Source organism: Heteronotia binoei, chromosome 2, assembly GCF_032191835.1.
Source record: "Heteronotia binoei isolate CCM8104 ecotype False Entrance Well chromosome 2, APGP_CSIRO_Hbin_v1, whole genome shotgun sequence".
Lineage (NCBI taxonomy): Eukaryota > Metazoa > Chordata > Lepidosauria > Squamata > Gekkonidae > Heteronotia > Heteronotia binoei.
Genome location: NC_083224.1, coordinates 124,433,578 through 124,448,907, shown reverse-complemented (window position 1 = coordinate 124,448,907; position 15,330 = coordinate 124,433,578). Strand labels below are relative to the sequence as shown.

The 15,330-nt window shown below is 44.2% G+C and overlaps 1 protein-coding gene across 1 annotated transcript in view; it reads right to left on the bottom strand.

Moving 5' to 3' along the window:
* The window catches only part of PDE4B (phosphodiesterase 4B), a 489,843-nt gene that overhangs the window by 424,619 nt on the left and 49,894 nt on the right, over positions 1-15,330 (bottom strand). The window lies entirely within an intron of this gene.

The window sequence follows — 15,330 nt, the reverse complement described above, 5'->3', positions numbered from 1 at the left end:
GCCCAGTGTAAGGCGTCATTAGCCAACATCTCAGAGGGTAGGCTGCGTCAGCCAGGATCAGAGGAGGAACCTGCACATTCTGGATTGTCACCGTGGGATTGCCGGGAACCCAATCACCAGAATCCATCAGGTCTATCAGGCTGGAGCACCATAGAACATAGGCATCATGGCACTTGCCACTGTAACCTATCACCACATCCGTAAAGCGACCGGTGTGGTCCACTGTGCCCTGAAGAAGAATGGAGTAGAAACACTTCCGGTTGATGTAGTCATCTGCAAGTCCGGGCGGGGCACGGATTGGTATATGACACCCATCCATGACACCCACGCAATTTGGGAAACCCATTGTGGCAAAAGCTTGCAAAATCTGTGGGGGAAAAAACGTTGTGAGCTACCAAAGGCCGCCCAACACCCAAAGCCTTCCCCGTCCTCAAAAAGAGATCCTTTTATTATCGATCAGGAGGAAACAACTCTCCCTCAAGCTCAATGTAAACGTGAGGTTTGACTATCCCACACATTGCACATGGTCATCATGATGGGAGTGCTGGAGCACGTGTTTATGGAAGATCACTTTGATAGGTGGCCGACACAAGGGAGACATCTGTGGACTATTTTCTACAAGAAATGGATCTGTGTTCAGCGTCACGCCATCAAAACCATGAGGGCTGTGAAACCTCTCCTCTCATTGTTTTAGCGTTTTGGCCAACTCTCATTATGATACTCTGTGTGCTGCATGTTGCACCATCTCCCTAATCACCCTTCCCAACATCTCCCAAACAACATGACCCGCGGCACACCCGATCGTGAGAACCAAGGTAGACTGCAAGGAGATCCTCCTCCATAGCCTGTGTGACCTCTTGCACGATGCCTGCCACCGTCGAGCGAACCAGGCCAAATTGGTTTCCAACCAGCCTGTAGTTTGTGGTGTTGGCCAGCCACCAGATCGCAATAGCAACCCTTTTCTCAACAGGGACTGGCTGCCGCATGCACGTAGTCTGCCACTCCAATCTTGGTCTCAGGCAGCGGACCAGCCACGCAAATGTTCCCCTGCAAACAACACATGGCATTTAGTTTCTGCAGGTTCAACATTGAGCATGGTAAAATGGATCTCTGGCCCATTGAAGCATTGTTAAACAAGATCCCTCATGATGGCATCCCGCTGCTCCCCTCACACCAGTCATTAAGCACGTGGTGGTGATCAACCTTTCCCCATACATGTGCAGTTCTTTCACAAAACTGAAACCATACCCACCCTTTAGAGAGCAGGTGGGGGGAATGTTTGATGGCCAGCATATCATTCACCATGAAGAAATACTCCCAGGGTTAACACTGGATAAATCACCCTTGGGAACCTGTGCGCGGGAGACATGAACTGGGGGCAGCTGATCTTTAACATGCCAGGAATTGACTCCTTCAAGACCAGTCACAAAGCTTGAAGAACATCTGCCCCTGGAGTAAACCGGTAGGTTCCACGAAGGAAAGAAAGCCATCCATCATTTTCACAACTGGAGGGAAGGTTTAAAAAAGGAGTGCGGTGGCTTACATTGTGATGGTCATAGGTCCCATGGAAGATCATTCATACCAGCATTCACCAGCACCCATTCTCCTTTCCTAGCATCTCTCTTTTAGCTTGAAGGACTTTCCAGGTAGCACAGGCCACTGTAAGTGTAGACCTTTATCCCATGACATCAGTGGCTCCTCCACAGCCCATCCTTCCAGAAATTATATTAAACGCTTTCTCACACCCCAGCGTGAATCATCATGTTGTGTGCTTCCTGGTTTCTCTGCAGCCGTGCAGCACTGCAGAGACAGGTCCCTTTCATTGGACATCAGTGCGCAGCTGAGCGTCAGCACTGAGTCCACCGGGATGGGGTGGGACATTGGGAGCAGACCAACCCTGGGGTGGTGGAGTAATCCTTTAATGCATGCAGCATCACGATACTCCGAGACATTGGGGATGGAATCATAACTGTGGAGACCCGAGGGAAGGGCACTGATAACGGCACGTGTCAATCTCGAGAGGTCAGCTGTTACCACATTTACCTGGACATCCTAAAGTTGAGTATCCACTGCTCATCCTCCCACACATATGTTGCAAAGACACGCCACCACTCCATGGACCGTGGGTAGGTCCACCATCTCCGGTGACATGTCAGCGCTGCGAGTTGGCAAACGTTAACAACGTTAGTGCTATGACATCTACGCCGCCTTCGTAGGCAGCCTCAGGCAGTCGATAACCTCACTCTCCTGGCACTCACTGGCTCATCCAGACCATTGTATACAGCCAGCATAATTGTGAAAATCACAATGTCTCGGCCAAAAGACCAAGCACAGTAGCCAAGATTTCCAGCTCCATCTTTCAGATTTTGGCGGGAAGCTTGGCTATGTGGAGCGCGGGTAGAAGGCAGGAACCAGCAGAGTGATATATAGAGTTGGAAGACTGACCAATCAAGCAGTTGACTCAAGTGTGTTGTGACCAGACGTCTTCTGCCACGATTAGCGTCGCTATCATTCCCCGCCAAAATTCCTAGGTTTGCACATCCTCTCTTTTTAGCCAAACGCACTTTCGGTACTTGTCTGATCGTGCAGTGCTGAGTTACTGATCAGTATCCCGCCGCTGCGCGATCACCTGAGCGAGTGCTGTCATGAATGCTTGCTCGCAAGCATTGTCCAGGGAAGACCCATGGCAATCAGCATTTCCCTGGGCATGTAAGGAGGGGCCTCAAAAACTAAGCACTGATGCAACTGTTCCTGCTCTCCTTCTGATGATCTGCTTAATTCACAGAATCAGCATTGCTGTCAGATGTCCATCTAGCCTCTGGTTAAAAACTTTCAAAGAAGGAGAGCCCACCACCTCCCGAGGAAGCCTGTTCCACTGAGGAACTGCTTTAAGTGTCAGGAAGTTTTTGCCTAATGTTGAGCCAGAAAGTCTTTTGATTTAATTTCAGCCCATTGGTTTTTGTCTGACCTTCTGGGGCCACAGAAAACAATTCTGCACCATCCCCGATGTGACAGCCCTTCAAGTACTAGAAGATGGTGATCATATCACCTCTCAGTTGTCTACTCGCCAGGCTAAACATACCCAGGTTGCTTCAGCCTTTCCTCATAGGACTTGGCCTCTAGACCGCTCACCATCTTCATTGCCCTCCTCTGGACATGTTTCAGCTTGTCTATATCCTTCTTAAAATGTGGTGCCAAAACTGAACACAATATTTTAGGTGAGGTCTAACCAGAGCAGAGTAAAGCAACTGGACACTACATATCTGTTAAAAGAGCTCAAAACTGCATTTTGCCTTCTTAGCCACCGCATCACACTGTTGACTCATGTTTAGTGTATGGTTCACTAAGATCCCTAGATACTTTTCGGACATACTTCTGCCAAGACAAGTCTCCTCCATTCTATAATGATGCATTGGATTTCTCCTTCCTAAATGCAGAACTTTACATTTATCCCTGTTAAAATTTATTTTATTGGTTTTAGCCCAGTTTTCCAGTCTGTCAAGATCATCCTGTATCCTGACTTGTACTGTATTTGAGTCCCCTCCCAATTAGTATCATCTGCAAATTTAATAAGCATTCCCTCTATTCCTTAATTCAAATCATTTATGAAGATGTTGAACAAAACAGGTCCCAGTAGACAGATCCTTCAGGCACTCCACTTGTCACTCCTCTCCAAGAGGATGAGGAACCATTCACAAGCACTCTTTGCATGCAATCTGTCAACCAGTTACAGATCCACTTAACAGTAATAGGATCCAAGCTTCTCAACAAGAATATTAAGTGGAACCTTATCAAAAGCCTTACTGACATCAAGATAAACTATGTCTATGGCATTCCTCTGATCCAGCAAGGTAATAAGTGTCTAAAAAAAAAATCAGGTTAGTCTGGCATGACTTGTTCTTGAGAAACCCATGATGGGTTTTAGTAATCACAGCCATGTTTTCTAAATGTTCCAGGACTGACTGACTGATTATTTGTTCCAAAACGTTTCCAGGTATAGACATCAAGCTGATGGGTCCATAGTTACCCAGATCCTCCTTTCCCCCCTTCTTGAAGATGGGAACAACATTTGCCCTCCTCCAGTCTTCTGGCATCTCACCTGTTCTCCAAGAATGCTCAGAAATAATTCTCAGAAATTACATCTGCAAGTTCTTTTAGTACCCCTGGATGCAGAAACTAGGTGTTTATGTACTACCCAGTTAAGGGGAGTGACTGATTTAACCAGCACTCTGTATTCAAAATTTACCTTCCAGAAAATGGCTCAGTAGGCATAGAGATGGATTAAACAAAAGTTGGTTTATTAATACAAACTGGCAGGGAAGGGTATTGGTATATACACAGGTGTTTAGGATTGAACAGATGCAAACCGCACACAAAACTTCTGCTGGGGTTTTCCCTTAAATTTTGGGAAAACAGTGTTTCCCTTAAATTTATTTAACTTTCCGTCAAGGTTTCACAAGTGTCATTGGTTAAACTTCTTATGACTGGACTATATTTCTGGTTAACGTTTTCCTTTCACAATTTCACACAAAATTGAGTGTGCTAAGCTTTGACCCTATGGGTATAAGACCAAGGTCTCTGGGCTAGACCTTCTCCTCTTGGCACGATCATAACTATCTGCCTGTTCAGACTAGTAACCTGGGCTTGTGGGCACCTGTCACCTCAAAATCCCTCTTCCAAAGTCTGATCTGCCAGCCTTTCAGTCTCTTCCCCTCCCCCTTGGACACTAAACTTCATAAAGGGACTATTTCCTCCCCCCCCCCCTCAATATCTGCTCATTTGATTGACAAATACTGAGACTGTTATTCACTTCTGAGAGCAGTCTCTCACCAGAATCTCTAATATTTAAAACCTCACTTCATGGGCTCAGCATTAGACTCTGCCTTGTGACTTTCATCACAATCTAGAGAGCATCTCCAAAAGACCTCTGCTCTCTTCTCTAGTAAATCTTCAACTCCCCAATTGACTTTTCCAACTGCCTAACTGCCACTCTCCTTTGACAGTTTGAAGCAATCCACCAATGAGAGTGAGTTCCATCAGCTGGCACTCAATGGTCCTTAACATGCATATTGCTTCTGTTCATCACATACCCCTATGCTGATCCTAGGCTGCAACTCTCTTCCCTCATCATATGTTCTGTTTTTGCCATGTTTCTCTCACAAGAGAAGACTGAGGAAAAATAAGAATTGAGCAGTTCTGCCCATTCTTCATCACCTGTTACAATTTCACTTTCCTGTCCTTGCAATGGACCTACCATGTCCTTGCTCTCATTCTTACTTTGTACATAAGAAAAGAACCAATTTTTGTTGTTTTTAGCATCTCTCACTAGTCGAAGCTCATACTGAGCTTTAGTTTTCCTAACTTTCCCTCTGCAAGTAGTGGTTATTTGTTTATATTCATCCTTGGTTATAAGCAGGGCTTTTTTTGAGCTGGAACGCACCAGAATGCCATTCTGGCTGGCCCAGGCAGCATTCCAGCTGCCTAGGCCACCGTTCCAGCTCAGCCCAGGCAGCTTCCCCAGCTAGCTGGCTGGGTTCAGGGGCCCAGCCATGCTTGTGTGGGGGCCTCCCGATGTCCCGCTGGCTGGTGGGGCTCAGGAAGCCCAGCCGTGCTTACATGGGGGCTTTCTGACATCCCGCTGGCCAGCAGGATTCAAGGAGGCCAGTCGCACTTGCACAGGGCCCTCCCGACGTGGCTCAGGGGGCCAAGCTGCAGAACGTGGGCTTCCTGAGAGTAAGCAGTTTTACAAGTGAGTTCCTCCCATCCCCTTTCTTTCTGTTTCTTTCTTTTCTCTTCCTTCCTTTTTCCCCTCCTTTCTTTCACTCCTTCCCTTTCTTTTCCTTTCTTCCTATTTATTTATCTTTCTTTTTTCTCTATTTGTTTCTGTTTCCCCCTCCTTCCCTTCCTCCCTTCCTTCCTTTCTTTCATTCATTCATTCATTATTTCTTTTTCAGCCTTTCTTTTTCCTTTCTATTTGCTTTTATTTCCCACTTCCCCACTCCCTCCCTCTCTCTCTGTCAATCAATCAGTCTCTTTCTTTCTTTCTCTTTCTTTCTTTCTTTCTTTCTTTCTTTCTTTCTTTCTTTCTTTCTTTCTTTCTTTCTTTCTTTCTTTCTTTCTTTCTTTCTTTCATGTCTGAAGTTTCCTGGAATTGTGTCCTTGCAAATTGAGCACTGATGCTCTAGCTTTGTTTCTTCATAGACATGAGGATTAGTGCCTGCTTAGTACTCTAACTTGGGTACCCACAGCCAAAAGGGGATATTATACTGGAGAGCAACTGCTAATCTGAGTATACTGGGGCGGGGAGAGAAGCTTAAAACGCCCTGCCATTTCATGTTTTCCCAGGCTGAGAGCATTTTATATTTTTAGTTTTCTGCTGTGTGATCCTTGTGCTTTTTCTTGATGTTTAATTTTTGAAATTGCATTGCAGAATCCCACTATTCTCCTATCTTTCCTAAACAAAATATTGCAAGAGTTTTAACCATGTTTATATTTTAAGTAAAAAAAATAATATATTGAATCGTGTTTGCCTGTGTCCTTTATAAAGTCTATATCTCATCTATTTGGCATTACATTTTAGGACAAGCATGGCTCGGCCCCACAAACCCCCATTTATGTCAGATCTGGCTCTCCTAACAAATGAGTTTGACACCCTGATAGAATGATGTATCATTGGTATGCTGATGAGACCCAGATCTGTTTCTCCTTTGCATCTAAATTAGGATGAGGCTACAGATATTCTGAACATGTATCTGATTCTTTAACTGATTAGACAAGGGCCAATCAGTCCAAATAAGATACAGGTTATGTTAGTAGGTGAAAAGACTTATGTGGAAGTTAGCCTAATATGAATTTTGAGTCCCATAGAACCTTTTAGACCAGGGGTGGCTAAACTGTGACTTTGGAGCCTTTTGTGGCTATATCACATATATTATGTGGCTCTCAAAGCCATCATCATCCCATTGGCTGGCTTGCAGAAGGCATGTCTCTCTTTAAATCACTTCTCCAAGCCAAGCCAGCCAGCAACTTGGGGAATGCATTTAAAGTTAGTCCCCCATCTATTTCCCTTCCTTCCTTCCTTCCTTCCTTCCTTCCTTCCTTCCTTCCTTCCTTCCTTCCTTCCTTCCTTCCTTCCTTCCTTCCTTCCTTCCTTCCTTCCTTCCTTCCTTCCTTCCCTCCCTCCCTCCCTCCCTCCCTCCCTCCCTGAGTGGTGGGCATTTTCTGAAAAACTGCTGCTGGGGTATGTGGGTGCCTTTAAAGGTCTGGTGGGAACAGCTGCAGCTTCTGAATGGAGGGAGGGAGGGGTGGCAGGTGGGGGGTGAGAGCTGCTTACCACCAGTTCCAATTGCACTTGATTATTTCAGCTGGTGTAATTGAATATGCTAATGAGTGTGTGGCCTAATATGCTAATGAGTTCCTGCTGGGCTTTTTCTACAAAAAAAGGTTCTGGTTATAAAACCTACCTTCCATTTCCTAAATGAGTCTTTCCTATTTCTCAAGCCTTTAGTGAGCTGTTTATGAAGCCAGCTTTACTTTCCTTCTCATAGGATTCATTTGTGATTGTACCTTCAATATTTTGCTTTTAAGAAACTCCCATCGCTCTTGAACTCCCTTCTCCTTAAGTATTTCTGACCATGAAATTTTATCCAGCATCTTTAAGGTTGTCAAAATTTGTTTTCCTGAAATACAACCTGTATGCCTGACTACATACAGGTTTTCCCTTCCCCAAGACTGTAAATTCCAAAATCACATGGTCACTACAACTCAGGGTGCCCACGACTTCCACCTCATTAACCAGTTACTCCCTGTTGGAAAGAATCAAGTCCAAGACAGCAGATCCCCTTGTTTCCCTCTCCAGAGTGTGAAGAACTGGCCAAGGCTGGTAAGTAGTCTGAATTAGTAAACAATTGTTTCATGCATTTTTATGACTGCACTGTGACCTTTCAGGTCAAAACTGGCTGTGCAACTTTACAATTAATGAGCAACAAACACAACAATAATAACTCTAACTCACATTGCTTCTAATGGACCTCAAAGTCCAATGCTAAATATTATCCACATTTTACAGATAGGAAAATTAGGCCAAAGAGAGATTACGAAACGTACCCAAAGTCACAGATAAACAAAAAAAAATGGGGATTGTGCCAGTAAAGCACTTTGTGGATATTAGCTGTCAATGTCAGAAATATACATGTTGGAAAAAATCATGGCCCCTTTGTGAGAATAATACCCCTATTTCCAGAATATCGTAGTCACCCGTTTGGTTGCCAGGGTGTCTGGAGACTCAACTCACACACATCTGCCAGGAGAACGTGGGTTTTGTCTACCAAACTGGAAGGGACTTATGAGTACTAACAGCCACAACATTGCAGCAGCACTCCGTGTCTCTCAAGGAGGGCTAGCTAGGAGAATAGATGGTTTCCAGTCGCTCCATGTGATCCCCATCTAGGCCGTTGTAGCGGAAGAAGATGTGCTGCCAGGAACTGTCCAGGCAAGCAGTTTCCAACCTCAACCATAGAATCCATCTTGGGAGGCTAACACCACCAGCAGCTATATTCCTGCAGTGCCAGACTCCATCACAGTGAAGCGGGAGGCTCACGTAAAGCCATCAAGCTTATCTTAGGCGTGGATCCTGTCCGACCGCCTAAGCCTTTGTCCAACGAAACTTAAGACAACGACTAGTGCCAATGGAAGATCAAAGAGGAGAAAGAACATCTTCACCCAGAGCCAAATTTCTTTGTATAGACCAGGTGTTACCTAGGTAGCAATTCACCAACCTCGTTTTGAGGGCATTTTGGCTTACACCTTACAAAAATAAACACTGAAACATACAATTATGACAACCTGCTCAGCACAAAATACGGTTGTCATAAAGGCATCTTCTTAATATACACCACTGGCATTAATAAAAAGCATATTCAGAAGATTTTGTAATAACTTGAAAGACTTAACACTATAATGATCTTCTATTACGGGTATGATAATGATTATTGTCAAGAATATCCATGTTGAAATGCTTGAACACATTCATATTCTAATAATTCAATTTTCTATTGAAAGCAGTAAATGAGCAAATAATTGGCCCAATTTACATTCAACACTTACTGGCATTACTTAAGCAAGCTTCAGTTCACATATAAATAACGTAGTATAGCCTACTTCCCAGCATATGTTTGGATTTCTTCCCTTACTTTTTTCCTATGGTTTAAAAAAAAACATATTTGGCTTCAAGTCACTCTGGTAACAACAAACCATTGTTTTGCATTGCCTTTCAATAGTTTGGTTCAAAAGGTACCTTGCTTTCCAGTATCCTTTGCAGTTCAGCATAATGCAAAAAAAATCTCCAAAAAGTTACAGGCAGGAATGATATTGATTGATCATAAATATCACACACAGAAATAAATCTTTGGGCACTAGATCTCTTTTATTTTTCTTGTACTGACTTCAAAATTATAGCCATGGCTCAGTGGTAGGAAATCTGCTTTGCATGCAGAAGGTTCCAGGTTCAATCTCTAGCATCTCTAGTTCAAGAGATCAGGCAATAGGTGAGTAGCAAATAGCCACCCATGCATTTTAATGAAGGGGTGTGGCTGGTGACTTCACTTCCAGTGATGTCACCGGAAACTGTATAAACCCTTGCATAATTAATGAAGGGGGCGTGGCCAGTGACATCACTTCCGCTGACCGGAAACCGCATCATCAGGGTCATGACCCCAATGACGCCACCCAGGTCATGACCCCACCCCCATGTGACCTAGCCCCTGCCAATCATCATCTATGCCCCACCATGACGTAGCTACCCCGCATATTTAATTAATTAAGCACCTCCTCCAGGAAATGACCTTACTGACTCACATCACGTGGCATAGCCAGGCCAATCGGCGTCTACGGCCACCCCGCTGTGACCTAGAAACCCTGCATATTTAATTAATTAAGCACCTTCTCCAGGAAATGACCTTACTGACTCATACCACGTGACGTAGCCAGGCCAATGTCTACGTCCACACCGCTGTGACTTAGCAACCCTGCCGGTCTCAAACTTGCCCTTCTTGGGCAAACTTATTGAGAGGGCAGTGGCGAGGCAGTTGCAGACTTTCCTGGAGGACGCTTCCGTCCTTGACCCACTTCAGTCCGGCTTTCGCCCGGGTCATGGGACGGAGACGGTGTTGGTTGCCCTGGTGGATGACCTCCAAAGGCATCTGGATCGGGGTGGCTCGGCGGTACTGATGTTGTTAGACCTATCGGCGGCATTCGATATGGTCGACCATCAGTTGCTGACTTGCCGCCTCGCCGACGCGGGGATCCAGGGGCTAGCCTTGCAGTGGCTTTCCTCTTTCCTTGAAGGTCGGGGTCAAAGGGTCGCGATTGGGGGGGAGCTATCCCAGAGGCGTTCACTTAACTGTGGGGTGCCCCAGGGAGCGGTTCTCTCCCCGATGCTGTTTAACATCTATATGCGACCTCTTGCCCAGATTGCCCGGAGGTACGGGCTGGGGTGCCACCAGTATGCTGATGACACCCAGCTCTATCTACTTATGGACGGCCGACCTGTCTGCGCCCCAGAGAACCTAGATCGGGCATTACAGGCCGTGGCTGAGTGGCTCAGACTGAGTGGACTGACACTGAATCCTGCGAAGACAGAGGTCCTTTGTTGGGGCCGGAGGGGGAAATCCCCCTGCCAACTTTTGGCGGTGTACCGCTGAGGCCGGCGGACAGGGTCAAAAGCCTTGGGGTGCTATTGGAGCCGTCCCTAAAGATGGAGGCTCAGATAGCGGCCACTGCCAAGTCCGCGTTTTTTCATCTTAGACGGGCAAGGCAGTTGGCCCCCTTCCTGGACCCCGACGACCTAGCAACAGTGATCCACGCTACGGTCACCTCGAGGTTGGATTACTGCAATGCCCTCTACATGGGGCTGCCCCTGTGTCGGACCCGGAAATTGCAGCTGGTGCAGAATGCCGCGGCCCGGCTGTTACTGGGCTTCCCAAGATGGGGACACATTCGGCCGGGTCTTCGGGCTCTGCACTGGCTTCCAATAACATACCGGGTCCGGTACAAGGTGCTGGTCATTACCTTTAAAGCCCTATATGGCCTGGGACCTGCCTACCTGAGGGACCGTCTCTCCCTACACGTTCCCCAGAGAGTACTGAGGTCTGGCACCCAAAATCTCCTTAACATCCCCGGGCCCAAGGAAGTGCGTCTCAAGACAACTCGAGACAGGGCCTTTTCTACAATGGCCCCTATGTGGTGGAACCAGCTACCGGAAGAGGTGAGGGCCCTGCGGGATCTTACTCAGTTCCGCAGGGCCTGTAAGACGACCCTCTTCCGGTTAGCGTACGCCTGACTGGACTAATGTAGCTCTCTAGATATCTGTGATTACCGTATAGTTAATACTAGTTTTAAGGTTTTTAGGTTTTTAAATGTTTGATTTAAATGTAACTATCTTATTCCGATTTTATTGTTTTATTGTTTGTTGTGAGCCGCCCTGAGCCACTCGTGGGAAGGGCGGGATATAAATCCCGGAATAAATAAATAAACCTGGCAGCATTTTAACCCCCCCCCCTTTACTGGCTGCTGTGTTTAAAAAAATTTGGGGGGGTTGCAAGGGAGGGAGGGTGCTGCACACTGATTAAATTTGGCAGCATTTTAAAATTCCTAGGATGGTTAGCCCCCCCTCCCTATTTACTGGCTGCTGTTTTTTTTTTAAGTGGGGGGGTTGCAAGGGAGAGAGGGGACTGCACTCTGATTAAATCTGGCAGCATTTTAAACCCCCCCCCCCTTTACTGGCTGCTGTATTTAAAAAAATTGGGGGTGGGAGAGCCTATATATATATATATATATATATATATATATATATATATATATATATATATATATATATATATATATATATATATATATATATATATATATATATATATATATATATCGCAGTGTATTCTGAAAAAACTACTGACCCTCTTTTCCATAATAATAATCCCTCTTTTCCAGGGACAATAATTTAATGCTGTAAAAGGCTTATTTGTGATCAGTCCTTTTCAATATTCTTTGTAAATCTTAGGGGTTAAAAAGAACAAAAAATGGCTGAAGGTAAATCTTCAAAAAACAAAGGTATATTTTGCATTCCTCTGTTTTAAAATCAGTTTGTTGTTTTTAAGAAGGGTGTGTGGTGGGTGATAATTTAAAAATGGTCTGGCTGCATTATATTTCATATTTTTGGCATTTTAATATGCAGGCCAGAAGAGACCACATGGCTGTGAAGAGTGGTGGAAGATGATACGTTCAAAAATACCAGGTGGTAAATATTTGATTTGCCTTTTTGTATGAGGGGGAGGGTGAATGAATTTAAGGGCTTTTTCCTTTTTAAAAAAACCAGTTTGAAAAAGCTATTGTTTTTTTCATTAGGCCAACATGCCCCTGACAAAGATGATGTTGGGCCTTCTAAGGAAAATTTCTGTCCTCCCTTATGCCTACTGGAAATCAAGAGACACCTGAAATCACTGTCTGATAAATTTATTGCTTCACTGTTCTGGATCATAATTTTAAAAAGCAAGCTTAATGTTTAATTTTTATATGGTTGGGAAATAATTTTTAACTTTGTGCCTATTTAATAACTCTTCTCTGTAGATGAGAAAAGGCATAAATCTGATGAAGCACATGTGGGCTCTAAGCAAAATAGACCAGACCAGCAAATGCTAGGGGGTGCTATGAAACACAAAGGAACCCTGAAAGGTGTGTGTGTTTATATATATAAACTGCATATATATATATTAACCGCATGACTGTTTTGGCCTGCTGTGTTAATAATATTTTTGCTGAGGTTTGGCATTTTATTTTCATTCAATCCTTTAAAAAAAAAAAACAGTTTGAAAAAGCTATTTTTTTTTTCATTAGGCCAACATGCCCCTGACAAAGATGATGTTGGGTCTTCTAAGGAAAATTTCTGTCCTCCCTTATCCCTGTTGGAAACCAAGAGATGCCTGAAATCACTGTCTGGTAAATTTTAAATTTACTGCTTCACTGTTCTGGATCATCATTTTAAAAAGCAAGCTTAATGTTTAATTTTTATATTGTTGGGAAATCATTTTTAACTTTGTGCCTATTTAATAACTCTCCGCTGTAGATGAGAAAAGGCACAAATCTGATTAAGCACATGTGGGCTCTAAGCAAAACAGACCAGACCAGCAAACGCTAGGGGGGGGCTATGAAACACAAAGGAACCCTGAAAGGTGTGTGTGTTTATTTATTTATTTACATACATACATACATACATACATACATATATATATATATATATATATATATAACCTGCATGACTGTTTTGCCTGCTGTGTTAATAATATTTTTGCTGAGGCTTGGAATTTTATTTTCATTCAATCTTTTTCTCCTAAAGATGTCACAAATCAGAGATTTCTTCAGAGCACAAGGAGCTCCACCTCGTTGAGGTCTGGACGCGACCACAAAGCGTTATGGAAGTCTGCCAAGCTGCAGACTTCCATGAAAGGATCATCCACCCTGCCCCCGCCAAAAGGATGTGGTAAAGTGAAAAGGAAACACACACCCCAAACAGACTGTACTTTTGAACCAACCTCTAAGAAACAGAAAATTGACAATTCTAATGTGGATGTATCTTTTAGGGACATGTGTGAGCACATGCAAAAAATGGTGGTTACTACAACAGCTGTAATGCAAACAATTGTTGATCATGCAAAAAGTTTACAATCATTGGGTATAGACAGCTTAATTTCTGCTTTTAAAGGCAACCTTATGGGTTTCTGGAAAAGTTCTGAAAATATTTCACAAACTGATTTGGTGTGTAAAAGCAGGAAAAGAGGTGCAAGCAGGGTTAGAGGCTGTCAGCCCCGCATTAATATCACTACAGATTCCCCTTTTAGCGAGATATGTGAGTGTGTGTTGAAATTGCTTGGCATTACAGCAGTTGCTGTGCAAACACTTAACAGCTAAGCCACAAGCTTTCATTCTTTGGGGATAGTTGGCTGTTGCAAACCCTTAAATACTGCTTTAAAAGACAGCCTTTTTGGTTTCTGGAAAGACTTTGAAAGAATTTTACAAAGTTCTACTGTATGTCCAAATGGGGGAGCCCTGCAGATAGGTGCAGGGCAGGTCAGAGGGCTTCGTCACACACACAAAAGGAAAAGCAAACATTTGAAACTGAGAAAGGTCTGGCAAAGAGTCCTTCCCAAAAAAAATTTTTTAATCTAGACAAAAAAGAAGTGACTCTCTTTTAAGGTTTCTTAGCAGAGTCAGGGCCTCTGAGTGTACATATGGTAATTCAGTTCACGGTGCCTTTCTCAGCCCAGAGGCAGGAACTGCTACCACCTCCTTTTTGCCAAATAACAATGCTGCTGCTGAGCAAGGTCCCTCGTCATCCCCACAAAAGCAGTCCTCTAACCCCGACACACCAAAGGTTTACCTAGAAAAAGTTGGAGAGTGGGAATGACATTTTGCAAACTTGCCAATGGATCAGTATTCAGAGGCCTTCAGGTTTGTAAACTTAGAGCAGTTAAGCCACCCCGTCCTCATACAAGAGGCAATACGGGAAGCTATTTAGGGGCTTCTTAACGATATGAGAGCCAGAGTCCATGATGGTGATTTAGTGCAGCTCCATATTGAGGGGGCAGGATTAAGCGATCCCCTGCATTCTGTAAGGGGGCCAGCAGGTGGCTTTCCACTGATGAATTTATAAATCAGATGTCAAACCTCATGCAGAGTAATGCCAAAATTCATCTTCATGAAACCCTGCACTTAATTATGATGGTGATAAGGAACAGGGGAGGGAGGGGTAAGAGGGTCATCAGTACTGTCCTCTATAGCGAAGTTATCAAAAAGAAGCGGCAGCATTTATTAAATCCAGATCTTGGGAACCATATTCTTTGCTTTGGGATAAGTCTCATTGGTGTCACATCAGAGAAGTTGGTAACCATCTCTGAATTAACAGAAAGGGCGCGGCTGTTGTACAGAGAGCTTGGGTTTTCAGATGAGCAGGAGATATTATTATCGGATGTTGCCACCTTTGAAAAACATTTAAAGGTAAAAATAGGAGTGGTATTGAATGGTGGTGAAGGTTGGGAAATTTTTAGAACAGGGCCAGAGACCCATTTTGTTTTGAATCATGAGAATCATTATACAGCTGTCGCGTGTGCTTGGACCCCAAATGTAGGCCTCAGCAGGAGATACAATGCAATAACTGCAAAGTTTATTGTAAATCCCGGATCTGTCTTGAAAAATACAGGGATCTGCCAGATATCTGCAAAACAAAAATATATTGTAAATCATGCTAATCCTATGCTCTAAAGAAGAACACATGCCGTGTTC